The 25908-nt window shown below is 43.3% G+C and overlaps 1 protein-coding gene across 2 annotated transcripts in view; it reads left to right on the top strand.

The window, feature by feature from the left end:
- The window catches only part of AFF2 (ALF transcription elongation factor 2), a 401341-nt gene that overhangs the window by 119483 nt on the left and 255950 nt on the right, over positions 1–25908 (top strand). The gene's annotated exons all lie outside the window — the stretch shown is intronic.

Raw genomic sequence — 25908 nt, forward strand, 5'->3', positions numbered from 1 at the left:
AATGGGCAGGCATGTCCTCCAAAGGTTCTTCCATGGAGAGAGTGCATCAGTTGCAGTGTTCCCCTGACAGGGATTCCCAGATGTTGTTCACTACAACTCCCGGCATCCCGAGGTACAATGGCCTTTGGCTGGGAATTGTGGGAGTTGTAGTCCACAACATCTGGGAATCCCTGTTAGAAGGAACACAGATCAGTGGGTTCATTTCTTACCCTAACTCAAGGCTGCGCAACTTCAGCCTTCCTGCAGATGTCGGCCTACAACTTCCATAATCCCTGGCTATGGGCCACTGTGGCTGGGGATTTGGGGGAGTTGAAGTCCAAAAACAGGGTGGGGTGGGGGGTGGAGTTGAACAGGCTTGCCCTAACTCCTACCTTAACCCTGTGCAAAAATGACAGCAATTTTCTCCTAATTATTTGGGGATAGGGATAAAGAAGGAGCAATAAAACCTAGAAAGCTGATAATGCAACAATGTGATCACCTATTTACTATCTCTGGTGGGGTGTGTGCTCGTAGACATGCTCATAGACATTACCAAAAGTCCCTGTGAGTATTTGTATCCTGATGATACCGATGACTAAACTTTGTGGGTGTGCCTCATGGATTATAAATTCAATGGCATTTCTGGTGGTAACTTGTAAACCTGGCAACTTGGAAATCCATTCTGTTGAAACCATGGTGATTGATTGATTAAGTGACGTCAAGTTGCTGTCGACTCTTAGCGACCACATAGATAGATTCTCTCCAGGATGATCTGTCTTCAACTTGACCTGTAAGGTCTTGCAGTGGTGCATTCACTGCTGCTGTCATCGAGTCCATCCACCTTGCTGCTGGTCGTCCTCTTCTTCTCTTGCCTTCAACTTTCCCCAGCATTATACGAAACCATGGTATGTGTGACAAAATTAAGGTTGGATTGTTAACTCCTGCTGTACCAACAGAGGCCTGGCTCTTGGTGAAACCTACGTCGGTTGGTGTTGTTGACTATCGGTGTTTCGCCTTTGGTGGAGTTCACCACCCACTTTGGGCTGCATTCCCAAGCAAACCTGACTTTGTGAGTGCGATTTTAAAGGGCATTATTCAGAGTATTTCCCTAGCTGGCCATGTATAAACTACTCACTTATCAAGCCAAATGCAGTGGTCTCAGGCCAGTGATCTCTTGGCCTAATCTACTTTATAAGGTTGTTATGAGAATAAATTTGGGACGGAGGTGGGAAATTAAAGGAGCCAATGCATAAATAAATGTGTAGTGTCCATGCCTCACCATGGCTTTGAGAATGGCACTGTTTTTGTTGCTTTTCTCCGGGCTGCAGGAAAGGCAGAGAAGTTCTCAAGTACTTGCTAGCTATAATGGCGAAGGGGGCAGGGACAGCAATCAACTTGGTGAGTCACAAGTTATGCAGACCTGAACCATGGCGAAATGGGAAGTGGCTTAATATCTGCTTACTGCTTGGACATGAAAGCTAAGGAGCAGATACAACTCTCTCCCACCCACCACCCACTTGCCATTTGGTTATCATGGACTGTTCTGGTGCGCGTGGGAAATGGTTTGGGTGCCACATCTGGCATCCTTCTGTGTGTCCACCCTAGTTCCTGGTCCGACGAGCGTCTGTGCACCTGTGATCAATGCAATCCAGTCTGTGATCAAAGAACGCACGATGTTGCTTGAGTTTTGGTTGAGTTGAAACATTTTATTGTTGAATAAACCTGCGCTACAAGGAAACTGTTGGAAAGACTGGACAAGTTGCAGATGTTTGGGTAGGAAAGCATTTGGTCTAGCGCAAGAAATGTGTAGTCGTGGTAGAGGAGGGTAGTGGTAACAATGTATATTATAGTTTACATCTATAAGAAGTAATGCGGATTGTCTGGGAGCGCAGTCCTCACGCCCAGCAACAGTGAAACGCTTGTCTGTGGTGGGAGGTGATTTTAACCAGACTTTCTTCCCCACCCCTCCCCACCCAGTGCCCCATCCACCCAGTCATATGAACCACCTCTCTTTTTACATCTACCAAGGTTTTCCTCCTACCTTGCTTACACACAACTGAAAATTGAGGGCACACACAGCTCCCAAACCCAGGTAGAACACAGTTTTGGATTGTGTGAATGAGCTCTCTGTGTATTTTGGGTTGCAGAATGCACAGGACCTTTGGGGAGCAGGGCACAGTACTACATCTTACACTTAGTCTTGCATCGCTGGGCAGTACTTCCGGAGTGCAATACAAGAGATAGAGAGAGAGACGAGTTTCACAATCAGTGAGATTCGCCGAGAACAGGTTTGCGGGGAGAGCGGACTTAGCCCCCTCTCCCCGCAGACAATCATTCAGACGACTGCCAACTCCGTCACAGAGCCGGCGGGGGCTGCAGGGATCGGGGGCCATGTGACTCCCGGAAATTCCAGGATGCCCCGCGTGAGTGTGCGGGGCATCCCGGAGAGACCCCCAGGGCCGGGAGGCTTGTTTCAGCCTCCCGCAGGGGGTCTCCTGGTGTGTTGCTGTGGTGTGGAGCTGCACCACGGCAACAAACAATCAAAAAGGCAAGGCTAACGGAGCACTCGCTCCGCTAACCTTGACTAAGGGGAGGGGTACTTTAGGAGGTTTGCTGCTGGCTCTCATTGCAGCACATGATCAGCAAAAAGCGAGCCGATCGTGAGAATTTCCTCAGAGAATAATTGGCAGTGCTATATTCTGGCACTGTTTATGAGCCCCCCACCCCAATGAAGGTCATAGGTGACTGTCTAGATTTGCCTAGTGGATGGGCCGGCCGTGCCTACTAATAGTACGTAATGTATACATATGTACATACATGCCGTCGAGTTGGAGTTGACTGCTGGCGACCACAGAGCCCTGTGGTTTTCTTGGTAGAATACAGAAAGGGTTTACCATGGCCATCTCCCATGCTTCCCCGCTGAGCCATTAGATGGTGCACGTACATACATACATACATACATACATTTCATTTGTCCCTCAGAAGATAGAAAGTGTAGTTGTGGAGGAATCCCTATGATTAGCCCCTGCTCTGGCATCATTCCTAGGACCTTGCCTCTCCACATGCGGGCTGTTGGAAATGGCCTGTATTCTGCAAAATGAGTATAATTCATTCAAGTCACATAATTGGGCTTTCCTGCAGAGGCGGGGTCATTTTGGTGCAGATTTGGCTTTGTTTAGCACTGTGTCTGCATGGCCTTGAATACCGACAGCTTTCCAAAGTGTGTCCGTATGGTCTATGCATTGTGCAATTATTTTCCTTTTAAGAGGTTCTCAGCATGGTGGTGCATATCTAGGGCGAAACTCAAAGCATATAGAAATAACAGGACTTGCCCCAAATATCTATTTCATGACTGGTAATATGTTTTTAAAAAACCAAGAATAAGCAATGATGCATTCTTTGGGTACTTTGCCGCAAAAGGTCATCTCCCCTTCTGCCTTTCTGGAATAATTGTTTTGAGCCAATAATTTGTTTGACTGCTTTAAAGAGAGAGAAAAATTCCTTGCCATTATTTATTAACATTCCAGAGGGCAACAAAGACTGATGTGTTTTTCAGGAGGGCTTGGAATAATTTTCTGGGAACAGCATCTGAAAACCGTAAAAAGGCCTATTTATATCAAGTGGAAGCGGAGGGTTACTTGCAGATGGTGTTTTATTAGAAAAATGTATTTGTTAATAAACGTAGCTTTGTACAAGATTGCTTTACAGATGTTTCTGTTTGTTTTTACCTTGGGTTAAAAATCTGCTGGAGGAGTCTGTTGCAATTTGTCACCAGGATTGTTTGGCAAGGAAATAATTGCATGCAACAAAAATAATGAGGTTGCAAAGGCAAATAAATGTGTTCGCTCTTGCTGTCTATTAAAAACAAAAACCAAAGCCATTAACAGATTTGGAAGGGAAGATTTCAGTCGGAGTGCAGCAGAACTTGGGGTGGTGCTTACTGAATTGTGTAATGTAGGGTTGGTTATGGCTTAATAGGTTGGTTCACACAATCATCGGAATCAGGGCAGGAGCTGGGCTGCCCACATTTGCATGATCATAGAGAGCTGTGACTACAAGGGCGGCTCTCGATGGATGTGTGATGCACAGTCTAAAGCTGGAATTGCTTTGGCAGGGCTGGGTCTGCCTCCTGCACCATTGTGACCAATGGGACAACAGCGGTTGATGTCATGAGAGGTTTGCAGCCAGTTGGCATCTCAAAGCATGCTGGGAAGGCATGCAAGGGCTTGGAGGACTTTCCGCAGAGAGGCAGGGCTTGCAACTCCTGTTTTCAACAATGGAAGCCACACCTGGGTTAGTTGTGTGCGTCCTGGGTTTTGCGGACCCAAACAGAAGTTCTGGTCATGGGTTAGGAGCTCTCCAGCCTGTCCCAAAATGGACGCTTGAATGAGCCTCACATGTTTGAGCCACTCTGTTGGGTGCACAGTAGCTTCTGAACAGGAGTAGTCTACCTGAGAAGGGAGAAATTGAAATTTCAACAGTATTACCATAAAGGTTCACAACCATTCTTAACTCACTCTCTCTCTCTCCCTCTCCCTCCCCCTCTCCCTCTTTCTCTCCCCCCCCCCCATGTGGGTTCCTGGGTGGGACTTAGATGTGAGAGTTTGCCCAGGGCATACAAAGCACACAGAGATAAGTTTTTTGTTTTTCCTCTCTCCCATGATCCTTTCATCCAGTTAAGGTGATTTAGTGACTGTATATTCTAGGCAGACAAGAGGAAGGATTTATTTAGCCAACTCGCCATTAATTTGTGGCACTCACTGCCACAAGATGTGGTGACAACCACTAGCTGAGCAGGCTTTAAAAGAGGATGAGATAAATTCATAGAGAAGGAGAAGGTCTATCAATGGCTGCTTGGATGTGTGGAAATTCCATGTTTAGAGATGGTATTCACTGAATACCAGCTGCTTGGAGGTGGGGCACATAGTGACAGGAGGTGATTGTCTCCATGCCCTACCTGCGGGCTTCCCAGAAACACCAGGTGAGCCACTATAGGACACAGGATGCTGAGCTTGAAGGACCTTAGCTCCGATTCTTCTGGCGTTCTGTTGATGACACACCATTGTCTCTCTTCTGTATTGGTCCCTAGCCAAAACCTTTTTGCAGACAGAGGCACATGTACAGAACCCTATGAAGCATTAGCTGCCCATGCAGGAGTTCTCTTTTGTTAGTGAAATGTTGCACGCCTCATCCTTCCTCAGGCATTGCACAGCTAAATCTTTGACTTCTCTTTGAACACACCCCTGGGGTGTGAGAGTCCACTTTGCTGGCCCCTGTGCTTAAATCCAGACTCTAGTTATGCTTAGGTGCATTTAAACCTGGAAGAATCCGACACCCAGAAATGATCATTTGAGATTCACTAACTTAGCAGGGAATCTCTTGCACATTCCATTAGTCTTCTTGGGCGCTAATTATGAGGCGCACAGATTAAAGCAAGGATTTACCAGGGCTACGGGAACACTGAAGCAATTCAGCACTCCAAAAGCACTGGAAATATTCACAGGAAGAGTTTGTTTTTGTTTCACAATTTTGTATGCCGCCCACTACCGAAGTCACTCTCTGGGCGGTTTACAGCAATAAGAACCAAGATATTTTCACAATGAAAACAGATCAATTTGAAATACCCATAGAAAGATCAAATTGAAATTCCCATAAAAACTACCCGATAGCTAGAAAGCTTGGCTGAAGAGATGTGTCTTGAGTTGTTTCCTAAAAGCCAACAGGGATGGAGCAGCTTGAATCTCAGCCTGAAGTGCATCCCACAGCCCTGGGGCAACTACGGTGAAGGCTCACCTTTTTGAGTCGCCACCAGACCAGCCGGTGGCACCCCAGATGCACCTCCCCTGTACGTCCCCTTTCAAAGTCACACATAGGTTTTCCCCCCAAGTATTTTGGACCAGAAGAATCAGGGCCGTTTAAGACAAATTGCAAGTTGACTTGCCTATAACTACTTTTCAAGCTGTGTTCCTGGGCAGAAAATCTGCTTTGCATCAGAAGGTCTCAAGTTCAATCCCTGGTAGCATCTCCAGGTAGGGCTGAGAGACACTCCTGATTCTGAACCTTGGAGACCCACTGCGAGGCAGTGTCAGAGATTCTCAAGCTAGGTCCCCAGATGTTATTGGACTTCCAACTCCCATAATCCCCAACCCCAGTGGCCTTTGGTTGGGGATTATGGGAGTTGAAGTCCAATAATATCTGGGGACCCAGCGCTGAGAATCTCTGGTAGACAATACTGAGCTTGAACATAGGAAGCTGCCATATACTGAGTCAGACCATTGGTCTATCTAGCTCAGTATTGTCTTCACAGACTGGCAGCAGCTTCTCCAAGGTTGCAGGCAGGAATCTCTCTCAGCACTTTCTTGGAGAAGCCAGGAAGGGAACTTGGAACCTTCTGCTCTTCCCAGAGCAGCTCCATCCCCTGGAATGGACCAATGATCTGATTCAGTAGAACGCAGCTTCCCATGTCCAAAAGTGCACAGCCCAAACTCCCATCATGCTGCTGTCACCAGCCACTTAAGCAGTGAAAGATGGAGGCTTCCACTTGACGTTTCTCCCAAGAAAAATATTTTGACAGGTTCAGTGTAGAGTGAAATGATAAGCTTTTGTTATATGCGTTTCAAATCGTCCCCTTATCACAGGATATATTGATTAGCTTAGTACTTCCTCAGCAAGCTATATATATATATATAAAAGATCTGCACTCTTTCTGGATTAAAGAGCGCAGAAAATTGACAGGTAGATAACCATATTGATTTAGCTGCAGCAGTAAATGCAAGGAGCTTTGTATATTACTTATACAACTTTACAGGCTCAGTCAGCTGAAGAGGTTTCTATTTATTTATTTTTAATTGAATGGAAGGCCAAACAGAGAGGAGGGGGGGGGGACTCAGTTAACTAACTCCTCATTTAGCGCTGATTTGCCAAATAACATAACATTATGTCCTCTGCTTGTGGGTGGATTTTCTTTCCATATTTACCCCCCCTTTTTTTTTCCTTTTAAAAACTTCAGAGGGTGAAGAATAATGGACTGGAACAAGCATTAGGCTGAAACCTCTTTGCCCAGCTCGTATTTCAAATAAAATAAAATAAAATAGAATCACTGAAGCCAAAACCATACGCAGGGCCTGGTTGCTCATGCAGTCTTACAAGGCCCGGCCATGTGGTTTGTATTTGTAAATACTGTGAGAAGGATTGCTTTTGCAATACTCCTTAATGGAGGCCAGATGGCGGGGATCATCAAGAGACTTCTGGCAGCGGAGTCGTCTCTCTTTGTAACGCTGCTGGTCAGAGTGACATCTGGGAGGCTTTGGCCCCCACTAGCATCACTGGCCATCCTGGTCTCCCGGCTGACCATCATGCCATGAAGTTCACACTGTCCACCCAGCATGGATATATATATATACCCAGCTATTGTTTTATGTTGGGGGCTCCCACCCTTTTAAAAGAAGAGCACCCCTTCAGTCGAAAACCTTCTGCTCAGGTGCTTGGTAGAGGTACCCAGTAGAGCTGCAGGAATAACCTGTATTTAACTTCTACTTTTAAGGTGGCCATCTTAAATTCAGAGCTATCTTCAATTCAAGTAACTTATTCTGAATGTAGGACAGAGACTGGAGTAGCCCCTCTCATAACCGGTGTGTGTGTGTGTGTGTGTGTGTGTGTGTGTGTGTGTGTCTGTGTGTACATGCATGTGTGCACATGCCTCCCCCCGCACGCACACACACACCCCACAGTTATGAGAGGGACTAATCCAGTCTCTGGCTTCCGTTCAGACTGTTACTCAACAGTACTCCCACTGAAATTAATAGGCCGTGTAGATTTGACCTATTAATCTCCATAACCTATGAGTATCTTAAGCTGGATGGAAGCCAATGATTGGGGTTGCCCATCTCATAACTGTAATATTTAAATTTAAATACCGTTTTAACCTGAATTGAAGAGGACTCTGAATTGGAATTGACCCCCTTAAAAAGGAGAGATTAAATACAGGTTATATTCAAAAGGAAGCAGACTCTGAATTTAAGAGCTGGTCTCACGGTAGCCAGCATGACTTGTCCCCTTAGCTAAGCAGGGTCTGCCCTGGTTGCATATGAAAGGGAGACTAGAAGTGTGAGCACTGGAAGATATTCCCCTTAGGGGGTGGAGCCACTTTGGGAAGAGCAGAAGGTTTCAAGTTCTCTCCCTGGCTTCTCCAAAATAGGGCTGAGAGAGACTCCCACCTGCAACCTTGGAGAAGCTGCTGCCAGTCTGTGAAGACAATACTGAGCTAGATAGAACAATGGTCTGATTCAGTATATGGCAGCTTCCTGTGTTCCCATGTTTTAGTACCAGTTGCAGGGGAGTAACAGCATGAGAGAGGGCATGCCCTCAACTCCTGCTGTAGGCTTCCAGCGGTATCTGGTGGGCTACTGTGTGAAATAGGATGCTGGACTAGATGGGCCTTGGGCCTGATCCAGCAGGGCTGTTCTTATGTAAGATGACTTCCCAGTTTTAATAGCAAAAACACTTGGAAAAAAACCTAGTGTTGGATTCACGGAAATACAGTATACATGAAACCACAAATCTAGGGAGCCAGGCTGCTATAGTCTCCAACCCACAACTTCACTAAGTTACACATAAGAAGTCTTATTGAAATAAAAGGAACAAGTTTACTTTTCCTATTAATTTCAATGTGAGTAAAATGTAAAGTGTGCTGTCGAGTCAGTGTTGACTCCTCGCGACCACAGAGCCCTGTGGTTGTCTTTGGTAGAATACAGGACAGATTTTACCATTGCCATCTCCTGCGCAGTATAAGATGATGCCTTTCAGCACCTTCCTATATCGCTGCTGCCTGATATAGGTGTTTCCCATAGTCTGGGAAAAATACCAGCGGGGATTCGAACTGGCAACCTTTGGCTTGCTAGTCAAGGCATTTCCCCACTGCACCATTAGGTGGCTTTCAAGGGAAGTACTTGGTGCTAATTTGAGCCTGTCGGGCTGAGGGGAAAGGTGTGCTGAGCTTCAGCAGCCATAGACCCAAGTAGAATCTTGCACCATAAACCAACTTGGCATGGGTTCACACCATCACTTCAGTGCTGGTTGCCCACATTAAACCTAGATTCAAAGCCTAACATCTCCCATTGCAGTTTGCTGTCTCCTCTTGCATCAGATATCTTATCTGGTCCTATCACAATCCCATTTTTAAACCCAGAACACGCACGGTTATCACTTTATTTATTGATGTAACATATTATATGGCACCCAAAGCCCACGTCTCTGGATGGTTTACAATCAAACACCACACATTCAAACATTAGAACAAATGAAAAAATTAAAAACAATGTCAGATGAACAAATGTGTCTTAGACATTTCTGAGACATGTCAGAGATGTGGAGGCTCTAATTTTGGCAGGGAGCACAATCCAAAGCCTTGGGGCGGCAATGGAGAAGGCCCGTCTCTGAATAGCCAACAGACGAGCTGGTGTCAACTGCAGATGGACCTCCCCAGATGATCTCAATAGGCGGCGGGGCTCATAACGGAGAAGGTGTTCTCTTAGAGTCAAGTAGTCTCTATTCTGCTGTCACAATAGCCAAAAACCTGTTTAGTACAGTTCTAATATGAAAACTGCATTGGGAGATTTACAAACACCTGGACAAATAGCTTAAACCATTTGTGCCCTGTTTTATGGGCTAGTATTGTTGATTCAAACAAAGTGCAAGAATTGGACATGGTTCTTGTGAGAGTATCTCTAGGTTTTACTACCAGTACTGTAGCTTTTTTCTTTCTTTTTTGTCCCTCATCCAAATATGGAAAAACACTTAAGGGCTCCAGGTGAGAGCATCATGTGGGAATACGTTAATAAAAGGAAAAGAGAGAAGGAGGGAAACACAGACGGGGAAAGAAAGTTGAACACACACATTGGCAGCTGTCCATGAATCCTCTATGCAAGTTAAAAGTTGCTTAGCTGACTGTCCACTGCATGAGTATTAGCAATGTTGTGGGGAGGATCCTAATTTATGTATTGTGGTGGGGAGGGGGGGTGCATGGTAAAGCTGAGATGTGCAGAACCCCCCTGAGAAAGTTCATTTGTCTTATATAAACCAGTTCGCCGTCCTCTGAAATTTTTCAGATGTTTTTCCTTGGAATCTGTTTTTCATTTCATGTCATTAAAATATATATATATTCTGGTGCCAAGCCTGCTTTAAAGGGATGGACAGAAGGTAGATCCAGATCTTCTTCTTCTTCTTCTTCTTCTTCTTATTATTATTATTATTATTATTAATTTATTTAAAATATTTATATTCCACCCCTACAGTGCAATACTGCTCAGAGCAGCTCACAGCAGTAAAGAAATATTTATTTTATTATTTACTTTGACTGATTGATTTAATTGATATACCACCTGACTCCAAAGGCTCTAAACAAAGTGTAGAATAATATCAATTAAAACAAACCCAAAAGATTTTTTACAAAAACCCCAGTAAAAAGTCAATTTATAATTAAAAGATCTTAAAAGCCTCTCTCTATTTACTGGTAGATTTCTGGGTGGTTTGCAGTAGTTCAGCAAAGGTTCCTTGCTGCCAAATATTAATGTTCATTGTTTTAATGTTTTACGTTTTAGAGATTTTATCTGTATTTTAAACTGTTTTAATTGTGTTAATGTTTTAATTGTTGTTGTTTTTAGATTGTGAACAACCCAGGGAATTGCATATAGGGAGGTATTAAAATGTGTTAAATAAATTAAAATAAATACACACATAATGGTAGCAACAAGGAAAAGGCTTCTCCCTAACTCCCATTTTCTCTAAATTAGGCTGCTAAAATGGAAAATAAGGGGGGAAAGCTTGAGGGGAAACCAGGAGTGGATTTTTACATGAAAGGACTGTGAGCTCAGCTTTGATACTGAAAAACAAATTCCTGGGCTGACCATGGGCTCAGAGGCACCGTGTTCCAAGCCACTATTCTGGACCAGGATGCCATGGGTTAATCCTAAGGTTCTTGCAAAAATGAAGTGGATTTCTCAAGTGCATAAAAAGAATTATTTGCCCATTGACTGATCTGCCAAGGAAGCCCCACACATCTGCCATGGAACCTCTGGGGGTTGCAGAAGACCTGGGGGTATATTCCAGGGCATGCGTCCAATTCGCACAGTGGGGAGCTTTACACAACCAGCAGCAAGTCAGTAAACCAGGAACATATCAGGGAAATGTCGAGAAACGAGAGTATGTGCTCCTGGTGGGTGTGGCATCTGCACCCACCCAAGTCTGGTTCCTGTGTCAGGTTTCCGAGATTCACCTAGCATTCTCCTGAGATTCTCCACCCACCTGGAACTGACATTGAAGTTGGGTGGAGAATCTTGGAAGGACGTCCTTTGAGTCATAGGAATGTGGTTCAAGAACCAGACTTGGCTGGGTTCAGATGCGCACTTTCACTTCCTGACAATTTTCTGACCTGCTCCTAGCTTCCTGTCTTGCTGGTGGTCTTTGAAGCCACCCAGTATTGCTTATGCCATTTGGGCCTCACAGCTGACCAGTAAGAATGACCTCTAGAACGCATCTTGAGACTTTTTCAATAGGTGGTAGAGACATGTAATCAACAAAGTTCCATTCTTGCAGTAGAAAAATTGTTATTAAAGAACAACCTTTCAGGAACTTGCTCTGTAACATTTTCAGAAGGAAAGCAATCTTTCCCATCAGTTGTTAAGATGATGCGAACCAATATGAATTGAATTTTCAATTTTTCAAAAATCTTTTTTTAAGGAAAGAGACTTTGAATTGAATATCTTTAATGGCTGATGCTTTTAATATGAAAATTTTGTGAAGTAGAATCTATGGAGGCACCTGACTGGGGAGGGGGCACTTTGTCTTTATATTACAGGGGAGCCCTCCTAGTCATCAGATGTTTGGCTCGTCCAACCTCTGTACCAGCCAGATGGTCAGTGTGGGGACCTCAGCCAGCCCCACTTGAGGATTCGCAGAACCTGTCCCTTTATTTCCACCTTCCCACGTGCTGGCATTGCATGTTCAGTACACACAGCAGCAGCGGTTGTGCTGTCTCTGCAGTAGACTTAATTGCATGTTGCGTCTGCTGTTCAAAGGCACAGGCATCTCTCTAAGCTGCTCTGAATCATGGTTATGCATCATAGGCACAATGGACTTAATTGCACCCTCTTCGGTACATCCAGTGCCAGCTTTTTCTTGTTTGGCACAGAGCTATGAAGCTCCCTTGCCACTGGTCCGTGATGCTCTGAATTGCCTCCTGGGATGACTCTCCATAGCCAACTAAGAGATGGCTCCAAGTAGTCCAAGCAAGGGGTTGCGGGCATTCCCCCAGAAATATTTTCCACTCCCTTTTCACGCCCCCATCCACAAAACTGGAACTTTTCAGGAAACTGTCAGCCAATACAGACATAGAGGATGTTCATAGGGGTGTGCACAGAACCGGCTGGTCTGGTTCAGTTCAAGTCCAAATTGGACTCGTACTGGACTGGGCCAGTTCGGTTCGGCATCCCCTCGACCCGACCCCCCCCCCAGTTTGGTCCAGTCTGGAGGGGATTCACAATTTTTTAAAATTACTTACCCCCTCGGGGGGGGGGGTCCTTCAAGGTGGCAGGGGGATCCATGAAGGTTTCCCCTTCTGCCCCCCGATGGCCTTCCATCCTTCCAAAACCGGCCTGTTTGGCCAGTCTTCAGCATGAACATTCTTCAGCATGTGACCATTCATCTGGCAGAGGCCCATTGCACAGGCACAGTGGCTTCCAAAATGGTCACTGCACTGGGGGAAAGGCTGAACAGGCCAGTTTGGGAAGGATGGGAGGCCAGCTGGGGAAGGGGGAACCTCTATGGACCCCAACCCAAGCGGCCTTGGAGAACCCCCCTCCCAGAGGGGGTATTTTTTTTAAAAAAAAACTTTAAACAAAAATTTAAACATTTGTGAAACATTTCCACCCGCCATTATAGGGACCTGTGATTCTTTAGGCACCCCATCTACATTCATACAGACTGTTGGCCCAGAGATATTTTAGCTACAGCCCCACTGCTGCTCTCCCTTCTCTATTTTCCTGCAAGAACTCGATGCGATTACATTTCCCAGATGTATAAACCCATTGGGTTATGCAAGTGGTGATACTTTAAGCCATTGGACAAGTAAATGGTTACAAGGAAGGAAAGGAGAGCTGATCTTATGCAAAAAAAGGAGAGCTGGGCTTTGTGGTAGCAAACATGAATTGTCCCCTTTGCTAAGCAGGGTCTGCCCTGGTTTGCATTTGAATGGGAGGCTGCATGTGAGCACTGTGAGATATTCCACTCAAGGGATGGTGATGCTCTGGGAAGAGCATCTGCATACTTGCACGCAGAAGATTCCAAGCTAACTCTCTGGCATCTCCAGACAAGGCTAAGATAGACTCCTCCCTGTAACCTCCGAGAAGCTGCTACCAGTCTGTGTAGACAGTACTGAGCTAGATGGACCAATGGTCCGACTTGGTAGAAGGCAGCTTCCTGTGTTCCTATGTACTCTGCTGTTAGCTACTTTCCACACTGCCTTTTACAGACCCCCGTGTTTTCAAATGTAAACATTGAGATCATTATTTTCCTTAATATGCAAATTGGTGTTTTCTTAATAAAAGCAGCATGAGGCGTGCTTAATGGGATCGGTAGGCTTCTGCAATGTTGTTTCCTTTTTCATTTAAAACCGTGGCAGAATTTCTCGGCTGAGGCCTTCTATGCCCAGATGGAGAAGGTGGATATCTAACCATGTGCCTCACGAGAACCATTCCAACTGGGTTTCCTTTGGGGGCAGGAGGGGGGAAGACGGGAGACATATCTTTGAAATATGGAGTCTCTGCTCAATATTTTTTGCAGCTGTCTCCCTGCTGCTGTTGAGATATAGCTTTTTCGGCCATACTTTATGAGCAGTCTGCAGCTTGCTCAGAGGAGTTTCCTTCCAAATGAAACCTCATATTGTATGTGCTCTCCTGTCCCCTGTCCCCCCCCCCCAGTGATAAGCTATAATGCAAAGACAGACATTTCAATCTTAAGTAGTTACTGAATTTTGGTGTGGTAATCACTGCAAAGGTTGCCGTTGGTGGGGTGTGTGTATATATCTGTGTGAAAATTGGTATTCTTCCTTTTACAAAAACTGGGACATATCATCCTTTTGTCCTACTGTATATCTCTGTGCAAGATCAGTTGGTACTTTAGAAGACATGTTGACCAAAATTAATCAAGTCACAAATATCAGGAGGAATCTAGTGAAAATCAGCACACATTTGTGACACTGAAAAAAACGGAAAGTAAACATCTGTTTTTTAACTTCTTCTTTCAGTGGGACTTAAGTATAGAGATGTGCACAAAACACATTTTATGATTTGTTTCTAATTTGAATTGAATTCTAAAAATTTGTTTCAAATTCAAATCTGGTCCAAATATTTGATTCAAATTTGAACAAATTTGAGTTTACTCTGTTTTGGTGCCTTTTTAACCAATCAGGGGCCTGGGTGGTTATTTAAAGATGCCAAACAGCTCTTGAATCTAATTCAAATTGGAATTTCAAAAAATTGATTCGAATTGAATTGCCCTTTTAAGAGGTGATTCTGTTCAAATTTAAATAACTCGAATCACCCAGATTCAAGTCAAACCGATTTATTGGAATTGATTTGCACATCCCTATTTAAGTGTGCCTAAGTTTCTCTGGGTTGCACCCACATTTTTAATAGTCCTAAAATGAAAAGGCTATAATATCCTGTGGAGTAAACAAAGTTAAGGTTAAGTAAGGATGTAGTCAGTTTTCTCCATTATGCAAGATCCAGGAGTGAATAAGGATAACTTTTGTCAGCTCAGTTCACATGCAGTTCAAGTCTACCTCACAAGATTGTTCTGTGGATAAAAGGCGGGGATCAGCGAGAATCACATATGCCTCTCACGATAAACATTGGCCAAAGGTCTGACTCAGGATACAGCAGCTTAACATTTTTGCACACATTAATTATTTAATGTTTATTTTTAATAATCATTAATTATTTATTATGATTTAATGATTGTAATTATTATTTTAATAATCAATTATTTCATGATTCATTATTGCTCTCCCCCCCTTGCATAATTTATGTCATGTAAGGAATACTGGGGGTCATTCAAACCATCAAAAATTGTGTTCTACCCGGGTTTGGGAGCTGTGTGTGTGTGCTCCCAATTTTTGTTTGTGTGGAAGCAAGGCAGGAGGAAAACCTAGGTAGAAGTGATTGTGTGGGAGGAAAACCTGGTTAGCTTTTCCTCCTACTTTGCTTCCACACAATCACTTCTACCCAGGTTATCCTCTTACCTTGCTCCCACACAACCAAAAATCCCGGGTAGATCACAGTTTTTGATGGTGTGCATTGTCCTCATCTGGAGATCATGGGAGTTGTTCAACAACAGCAGGAGGGCCAGGTTTGCCCATCCATGGTGTAGAGTAGGCATTCCTGAGCTAGATGGACCACTGGTCTGACTTGGTATAAGACAACTTCCTATGTCTCTGTTCACTCTCTCCAAAATGTTCAGAACCAAGCCATGTAAAAATGGCAAAGCTTTCACGAGTTCAAAAATTAACACTTCAAGGTGAAGACAACAGGCGAACAAGCTAGGAGAGAGTATTTGTAATGTTCTTTGCATGGTGCTACAAGTATTCTGGAAACCAGCTCTGGGGAGAATGAATGGTGGGTTTAACAACTACTAGAGCTGCTTCCGTCTTCATACATAATAAACATGGCTTCTGTAAATAACTCTTTTTATCTGTCAAACATTGTAGGCACATATGCCACACTGATTGTCACGGGGGTCGTAAATAAACAATGGATCTGTCTGTGCATTGCTTATGTTTTGGTTTTAAAACATCCATACCAAAAAAAAAAAAAAAAGGTAGCAAACCAATTTGGATAATAACATCTTTCAGACTCTGCATGAGAACACTTAAAATACGTTTAATTTTTTAAAATTAAAAAAGAAAAGAAGGGATGGAAGCCAGAAAGCAGCAGAAGTTACAAAGAAGGCTTTATGCTGAAATAGTAGGTTTCTGTCGAAAGCTGCATGCCAGGTTCAACTTCTGGTTGCTCAGATATAACCACCTTATACAGTTAGTGAAATATGGGGGGAGTGGAGTTTTGGTGCTTAGGTGGGGGCATGTTTTAAGCCAGGGAGTTGGCACAGAGCCAAAGGGTTCAGCCCTTCTACTGTGTCCCCAATCCAAATCTGGGTACCCTTCAGGGCTTCTTAAATGGATATATTGGTAGTATATGATTGCAATTTGTGTGTATAAGGCAAGCCGCTACAACACACCTGTGCATCCTGGTTATTAGACATGAACTCTGCTGATGTTCAGAAACCCTTTGCTCCAGCAAATCTCATAAGATCTGGTCCCCAGTCAATACATAGATAAGAGAAACAAGCTTCTTAAGGGTGATCTACTACAAAGTAACTTCAGATAGTCCTTCATGGTAACAAGCTTGTTTGCAGTATGCACCTGGGGTTCTAAAGGAGCCCAGATTCCTCACTTTACTTGTCACATTTTTATTTTATGTGGCACATTTCTATACCACCCCATATGCAAATCTCTGGGTGGTTTACCATCTAAAACACAACAATTAAAATATTGACACAGTAATAACAATTTAAAATAATAGATAAAAACTCTAAAACTTAACTTTAAAACTATAAATGAAAAGCCTAATTTAAACAGGTAAGCAAAGTTTTCTCAAAAACATATGGGAAAGGAGATTTTCTTATTTTGTTAGGGAGCACATCCCAAAATTCCAGGGTAACCCTAGAAAAGGCCTGGTTTTGAGTCACCACCAGCTGAGCTAGTAGCGACCACAACCAGACCTCTCCTGATGATCTTAATACTTCGTAAACTTACAAATTCCATATAGTTTTTAAATTTTTAGAAGTTTCTTCATGCATTATATAACAATCCCCAGATGCATCTGGTGGGCCACTGTGTGAATCAGGATGCTAGACTAGATGGGCCTTGAGCCTGACCCAGCAGGGCTGTTCTTAGGTTCAATGATTGCAAACCTATTATTATTATTATTATTATTATTATTATTATTATTATTATTATTATTATTTTGATTTCTATACCGCCCTTCCAAAAATGGCTCAGGGTGGTTTACACAGAGAAATAACAAATAAATAAGATGGATCCCTGTCCCCAAAGGGCTCACATTCTAAAATGAAACATAAGTTAGACACCAGCAACAGTTACTGGAAGTTCTGTGCTGGGGGTGGATAGGGCCAGTTACTCTCCCCCTGCTAAATAAAGATAATCACCATGGTAAAAGGTGCCTCTTTGCCCAGTTAGCAAGGGCTATGCACCTATGCACTGCTTTCACTTGCAAATAATACAGTGCTAACATAATACAACTTTGGCATGACTTGAATATTTGAAGTGCATCTTGTTTCTTTTCTTTTGGAACTGCACAGGTCCGCCCCCCTCCCGGAATGCTCATTTTCTGGCCAGTTGTACATTTTAAAATCCCTGGTTCCCCACAGCTACGTTTTGAAAAAAGACATTGGAAGTCTAGTTTCAGTCTCAGTGTTGAAGAAGCCCCAATGCACTGCATAGGCTTGCCACAGTTGTTATATAAAGTCTGGAGAACTTTTACACATTTACAAACTATACGGAATGTGTACGTTTACAAATTATATGGAAAGTGATGGAATCTGATGACCTCTTTGCATCAGAGATTTTGAATGGCTGAACTTCCAGTTTGTCTTGTTTAAAAACTGTTTTAAGGGTATCACACACAGACATCCACTGCCATCGAGAAGCGCCATTTGTCGTTAAGTTGTCTGGGCAGTTGCTTTCAGCTCGTAGCAACCGTGCTTCTGTCGACACTGTTGCTTTTTAACAAAGCCCACCGGTATTTCCTCCCTCCCTCCTTTCCACTAAACAATTCTCTGATTTCAATGTTGCCCCTTTGATGAGGCTAGTTTGTGTCACAACCTGATACACTTAACATTCCAGACATAAGATACGGTTAAATCCATTGCTTTCCTCTCGACAAGGAAAAGTGACACTCCATCTTGTGTCTGTTAAGGGATATGCTCATTATTAATTCAGTGCATCATTACCAAGTAGATGTCTCTGCCAGCTTGCTGGGGCTTTAGGGAAAAAACTCAATGCATCCCCTTCTTGTCGTCGGACACCGATTCAATCAGACGTTCTGCCAATTGTTTTATGGCCTTGTATCTAGAAAAGTTTTAAGGCCAAATTACACATTACATCAAGCACACTGTTGACACTGACATGCTTAGGGGTCTTTCCCCGCCTCCATAGTTTATTCAAGGAAGATCATAGCATGAGAGGGCTTTAACCCTTTACCACATCACATTCCTGATCCAGTTCACACACGGACATAAGTCGTCCCTCACCAAGCACGAGGGTTCGGTTTCGGCAAAACCTAGCCATTGGCAAATTTGTGGTTGGCGAGCAATTGAAATCAATGGAAAACGGGGTTAGGGGGTCTCAAAAAGACCAAAAAACCCAAAGAAAAAATACCAAAAATTGCCCCCCCCCATATCACCCGGAATCCCTTAAAATCACCAAGAATAAGCAAGAGGAGTTAGCAAACTGAATCTCTGGAAAATCTTGAAAACAACCCCCCCCCCAATCACTCAAAGGTACTTTTGAACACCCCCCCCAAAAAAACCCCAATCAAATCACTTTAAATCGCAAGGAGTTGGCAGGGTCAGCAAGAGGAATGAGCGGATTGAAACCCTGACCCCCCCAAAAAATTGCAGGAAACCCCCCCCCCAATCACTAAAAATAAAAATCTTGTCAAACCGCAGATGCTCAGGTTGCATTTAGCGAGTCGATTAATCAAATAATTTTTTGTTGCTTCCAGCCTTATATAACAGATCTGCACTATCACTGGACCAGTCGTGTTTTCCTAAAAGAAAATGCATCTTAGCTTTTCTTTAGCAGTTATGTAGCAGGAAGCTGTTGCATGTATAACAAGCCCCTTCCTTTGACATTGTCTGATAAATCCCTGATAAATGGCACATTGGAAAGTCGAAGCACCATCTCCGAGAGCGATCATTGCTCAGCTGGCTTTAAACAGCAATGCGAGAAAGAGGATTCCAACATAGACACCTCCTGATAATGACATTTCCATAGGTGCTTAAGTTCAAATTAACTGTTCTAAAAACCCAAATTAGAGTCAAAGATGATGCAAGCCAATTTACTCGGCACAACAATTGGAGGCGATGAAAAGTGTTCTGCTAGATTGCTGCTTAAATCGTATCACTGTGGCTCCCTGGGTGGGAGATCGGCACAGAATAATAATAGCCAGAGGCTGAATGTAATTTAATTATTAGGTTTTTGCATTGGTGAGCGCTTGCATTGTTTTGTTTTTTAAAAACATTTTCCCCTTCCACCAGGTGTACAATGCCAGATCTGTGTTCAAAATCATTGTGAAATTGTGGCAGGAGGAATATTAAATGGTAGATCCTCTTTAAAGGAGCCATAGTCCCATTGTTGAACATGCAACATGGCAAGAGTGCGACAAGTTCATTTCCAACAGAGACTGACATTTTGTCCTCCTTTTGTATTTTCTGCTCTTCCCTCCTGGAGGAAGGTAGCAGTGCCTGGAACACTGCTAGCAATGGAAAATCTAGTGCCTGGTACGCCCTTGTAATTCATCATTTATTTATTAATTATCATTAATTAATTATCATTTATCACCCCTGCTAACTGGGCAAAGAGGCACCTTTTTAACATGGTGATGATCTTTATTTAGCAGGGAGAGAGCAACTGGCCCTATCCAGCCCCAGCACAGCATCCCTCCAGTGGCTGTTGCTGGTGTCTATCTTATGTTTCTTTTTAGATTGTGAGCCCTTTAGGGACAGTGATCCATCCTATTTATTTGTTATTTTTCTGTCTAAACCGCCCTGAGCCATTTTTGGAAGGGCAGTATATTTATTATTTATTATTATTTATTCAATTTCTATACCGCCCTTCCAAAAAATGGCTCAGGGCGGTTTACACAGAGAAATAATAAATAAATAAGATGGATCCCTGTCCCCAAAGAGCTCACAATAGAAATCAAATTATTATTAATAATAATAATAATAATAATAATAATAATATTAATAATAATAATAAATATTTCTATACCTCCTGATATAGACATCTCCAGGTGATGTACAAGTTAGAACAAAACAAATAAAAAAACAATATAAAACAGTTAAAATTCATGAAACAGGTGAATTTTGGTGAGTAAAAAAAATTGAATTTGAATTTCAGTTAAAAACATTCGAAAACTGGTACATCTTCATTCATTCATTCATTCATTCAGGTATACTCCATCTGCAAAGTGTTGTCATGTTCTTCTTGATCAGAAGCTCTGCCTGATGCACTGCTGCCCCTTGTGGCAGCTTGCTGCACTGCAGTGGGCTATAACCCCAGTGAGGCTCTAGAATAGACCTTCCCCTGCCTATGGGATCACCCCTTGGCTTTCCAGCTTTTCCCCTGGAGGAGATGAGTTACCTAGCAGGTGTTTAGATAAAAAGGGAGTAATCGTTCCACAAAGCCTAGTGGATGCTGATCTGTGTATATACAGGATGGGGCTGAGGTTTCCAGGATAAAATGTTGCCTTCAACACCACTAGTCCACAGACAGCTGCTTACCCATGGAGGTCTGTGACCTGCTCCCTCTGACAGCCAAGGGATGGTGATGGTTTCAGGATAGCCCATGAACAGTCACACACTTGACATCTGTGTGTCATTTTCTGCCTCTCACGGCACTCAGGGGTGTAACTACCATTAGGGAAGGGGAGGCAGTCGTCTTGGGGCCCACTGAGGCATATCACATGACTCCCCACCCACCCATGTTGCACCCCCTATGAATTATGTTGAGTCTCTTGGAGATCGGCAGGAGCAGAGAGTAAAAAAACTAGATTCAATGTGAACTAGATTTTCACCGTATTCATAATGGGGATGTGAGTGTGAGTGCACTATATATCGTGAAGTGTGTTTGTGTGTGTATATAAGCAAGGGGCCCATTTTAAAATCTAGTCTCTGGGCCCACTCCAACCTTGATATGCCCCTGACGGCACTGCAGCAGGTTAAGCCTTTGAGGCTCTAGAGCGAACAAGCCCCTGTCTATGGGATCACCCATTGGCTACCCGCTGTAGCAGAAAAGGCAAAAAGCTTCCTGCCTGGGACAGGTCTTGCCTCAGTATCAAGGTCTCCTTGGTGGTACACTTGAGCTCTGTTGCTTCTCCTATCTACTTGGCTCCTTTCTGGTGTGACTTCTTTTGTGTTCCTGGCTCCTGGTTTGACCCTCTGGTTCCGGACTGCCTACTTGGCATGACCATGATCCAGCTCCTGGTTTGACCCTCTGGCTCCGGACCCCCTTGGCTACCAGCTTGTCACCCTGCTGCTTGGCTGTCCCAGTTCTAGCCCTATACTTTCACCCCCTAGGGATGGCTGCCTGCGACTCAGCTTCTGATACTACTACTACTACTACTTATAGATCGCTTTTCAACAAAAGTTTCCAAAATGGTTTACACTGTGTGTCAAGTGCCATCTTGGAGGAAGCATCATCTCTATCCCCTACTGCTGGAGGATCATGTTGGTGTGTGCCATACACATTTAATTGGACAAAAACCAAATGAAAATATATATAAGTATTACAATGTCTCCCAGAACAGAGGCGCTCCTTGAGATGAATTGTAAACAACTACTAACTGGGATCAAAGAGACCCTTAAGAAGTGGGAAGAAACAGGGCGGGGTGCAATTAAATTCCTTCCCCAACCTATATTTCCCATTCTCACTGCACATCACTTCCGAGCACTCTTACCAATTATTGACATGTCTCTGTGTTTGGGTGCTTTTTTTTCTTCTTCTTACTTGTTTTCTTGAATGGCCTGCTTGGCCTGAACTCCGGCATGTTCCTGAGCTTTGAATAGCAGTTTGACCCCTGAATCCCGGTTGTCTGTTCAGCTTGACCTCTGGTGTGTTCCTGACCTTCAACTACTGGTTTGACCTTTGATTCCTGACTGTCTGCTCGGCTTGACCTCTGCTCTCTGGTTTGGTAGCTGAGCCCCAACAGGTTATCTGACTCTCCAGCTCTCAGCTCTTCGTTTGTGCCACCTAGTGGCCACCGTGCATGGCTGAGCCTTGAAAAGTGTTCTCCCATCTCGTATCTTTTTGACCTTGCAATAACCATAATGGAGAGGAGGCCACTGTTTCTGTGTGCGTTCTGGTACTGCACGGGAGTACTTGGGTCAAGCACCACCCCAGCACATGGGGCAGAGGAGAGCAGATAAGGACCTGATCTCCTCTTGCTGAAAGCTCCCGCTTCTCGTGCCGAACCGGTGCTTGAACCGATTCGTGCACACCCCTATCCAGGAAGGATATCAGGCCAGCTGTGCTCCTGGTATGTCACTCTGAATCATGTGAGCTGATTTCTTTTTGGGGTGGGGGGATTAGCTGAATCAGCGCATATTTACTCTGGAGCCTATGAAAGGGTTAGCTCCCAGACCAATCAGAAAGGGAGAGAGAGAGAGAGAGAGAGAGAGAGAGAGAGAGAGAGAGAGAGAGAGAGAGAGAGATGCCCCCCAAAAGTGGATGGACTAGCTTTAATGTATGTGTGTGTGTGTGTGTTGGTGTGGAACATCTGTACATTGCATGTAAAATGGATGGATGGGCTGGAAGAGGAAGACAGAGACAACAGAGAAACAACATGGAAGGCTGAGAAAAATAGGTCAGAGAAACTTGTGTGCTCTTTATACTGCCATGGTTGATTGGTTATTCTCATCACCCTTTGTTTAAAATCATTTTGGAATTAATTGGCGTTCATTAGCATGAGTCTTTGTAGCACAGTTGCAGAAACAGTCATTAATGTAGCTAATAAATATAAAAAAGAAGGGGGGAAAGATCCTATTACCAGGGTCCCTACAGGCTGTTAACTAACATTTTGAATAAGAATACATAAACATAAATTAAACATTGTTGCAAAGTGCTATGAATGCGGGGATTTAGCACAGGGTTATTTAGCAGTAACACTTGAAAGTACTTTTGACTTGATACATTTTCCTTCCAGTAGACCTCGGCCATGAAGATGACATCTCTGATTAGGTGTGTGGGTTTCTCAGGAAATTGGTTGTGCATTGTTTTGGAATCCTGGCACTCAATCCATTTCCTAGAAACTGGGAAATGATGGCCCTGATCCCCATAGGGCAGGAGTGGATTATTACCATTAATAAGCGGTAGTAACTGTTTATTATAGGTACAGAGTATCCACACAGACTTATTTGTGGTTTATTGTATAACTGAATGAACTGCTCTCAAAGTGACTAACAAAAAAAAGTGCTATTGAAATCGATTACATGTTGTCAGTAAAGAGTATACTGTTAAAAGCAGTTTTTAAAAATAAACTAGTTAAGCTTGAGATAAAGACAGCAACATGTGCATCCACATTTTTGCAGAGTAATTAACTACCATAAGGTGGACGGCTTCAGAACTTTACTCCAAGGGGAGGAAAGCCTGGTCTTGTGGTAAGTAAGTCAAGTGTGCCATCAAGTTGATTTCGACTCCTGGCACCCACAGAGCCCTGTGGTTTTCTTTGGTAGAATACAGGAGGGTTTTTATTTTTTTATACCATTGCCTCCTCCTGCACAGTACGATATGTTGCCTTTCAACTCCCCTGAGTTGTATGAGGGCATTATAATATTAGCATTTTTTATTTTCAATCCCCTTCCTGATGATCCCTAGCATGGAATTTGCCTTTTTCACAGCTGCCACACAGTGAGTCGACACTTTCAACTAGCTGTTCACCATGACCCCAAGAATTCTCTCCTGGCCAGCTCAGACCCCATCAGTGTTTATGTGAAGTTGAGGGTTTTTGCCCCAGTATCCTTCACACTTGCTATCATTGAACCGCATCTGCCATCTTGTCACCAACTCCCCCAGTTTGGAGAGATCCTTTTGGAGCTCCTGACCATCTGTTTTGGATTTAACTATTCTAAATAGTGTAGTGTCATCTGCAAATTTGGCCACTTTTCTGGTTACCCCAACTTCTAGATCATTTATGAACAAGTTAAAGAGCTCTGGTCTCAGTACAGATCTTGAATCCAAGCCTAGGTTTTTTGGAAACCTACCTTTTCCTCCTACCTTTTCCTCCTACCTTGCTTCCACACAGCCGAAAATTGTGGAAATTGACACAGCTCCCAAACCTGGGTAGAACACAGGTTTTGATTGTATGAATAACCTCAGTGTAATCTTATGCAGGTTTAACTGAGAGTTTATTCAGAAACAACTCAATTTTCTCCTTCTCCTTTCCCTCCCTTTTCCTTTCTGACTCCACCCTCCACAGTCTCTAGAGGGCCCCCACTGGGACAAACTTCTCAACAACAGAACATAAAAGATTATTAAATAGAATACAACAATAAGCTTGCTAACAACTTGAGGGTCTTTATCATGTTCCTATCTTATTGACACTCATTTAAATCAATAGGTATTAAAACAGAGAAACGGGATACGAGACCTCCTAAAGGGGCAACCCAATTTCCTTTCTTTAAAAACCTCGAACAATTAAAATCCAGTAAGAAGAAAAAATAGTGAAATGAGTTTTAGTCTTAACTCTTACTCATTGACGGGAGCAAACAAACTCTTTTAGACACCCCCAAACAATGAAAAGTGGCCTACTGTTGGGTCTTTTATCCCTTTTAATTTATTTTTGATGCCGCATGCAGTTCCCGAATCTCTTTTGTGAGTCGTAATAAAATAGCCGCGGTGCAATTTCGCATGTATGTCAAGCAGTGCGTGACCTGATATGCAAATTTAATACCGAGGTGCCAGAACGGAATTCATAATGTTTCACATCTACTGAGCTGTTTAAAGCAGTTTAGAAATCAATGAATATGTAATATGAAGGTGATAAGACCTAAATAAAAACCCTATTTATCTACTATGAAAAAGTATTTATACACAGAATATTTAGCACCGACCAAAAAATGGACAGCCTTTCCAATTATACGGTTTGCATAAACAAATGATAAATCGTGTGCTCAGAATAAATCGCTCTGCAGTATGTTCCTTTGCATTATATACTCTCAAATGCTGGAAATATTTACCAGTGCAGTGCCTTGTTTATATGTATCTAAACCAAACTGCTGCAATGAAAGAGCCTTTGAATGAAAACCTCTTTGAGGTCACTTATTTATATTTAATTTGGAGTATATTGGGTGCTTCATTACAGGTTTGTGTTACAGGTTTCCAGGTTATTAAAGATCAGTGAAATAAGATACACTTTTATAAAGTCTTGCGGCTCATGATAAAATGAGGGGCATAAATTCAACTGACAGCAACAAATAAATAATCGTTCAGATGCATTCCATCTGTTTTACCATAACATAAAATTTTAATTTTTCTTTTTTAAGAGAAAAATTTTATTCAAGCCCAAAGTTGCTTGGGAAGCCCCATCCATCTGCTTCTACAGGAAAAGTGCAGAGGCACTAAATAATAAGGCTGTTACGCACATCATTATTTGGCAACGTCAGCATACATGTGCTTTACAGAGAGGCAGAAGCCAACAGACCCGTCTTTGCCCCAGGAGTCTGTAGTCTAAAATTCACCCGGGGAGGGAACAATCAAAGGAGGCAGGGTAAAGTATGGGTCCTTTACTCACTTATACTTCTATGAGGTCGTTCAAAGAATCAGAAATGGTGGAACTATGAGTGCTCCCAATTTTTGGTTGTGTGGAAGCAAGGGAAGAGGGAAACCTGGGTAGAAGTGATGCTGTGGAAGCAAGATAGGAGGAAAAGCTACCCAGGTTTTCCTCTTACCTTGCTTCCACACACTCACTCCAGCCCAGGTTTTCCTCCTACCTTGCTTCCGCACAACCAAACACTGGGAGCATACACAACTCCCAAACCCAGGTAGAACACAGTTTTTGATTGTGTGACTAACCTCAC

The sequence above is a fragment of the Hemicordylus capensis genome, chromosome 11 (genome assembly GCF_027244095.1).
Source record: "Hemicordylus capensis ecotype Gifberg chromosome 11, rHemCap1.1.pri, whole genome shotgun sequence".
Taxonomy (NCBI): Eukaryota; Metazoa; Chordata; class Lepidosauria; order Squamata; family Cordylidae; genus Hemicordylus; species Hemicordylus capensis.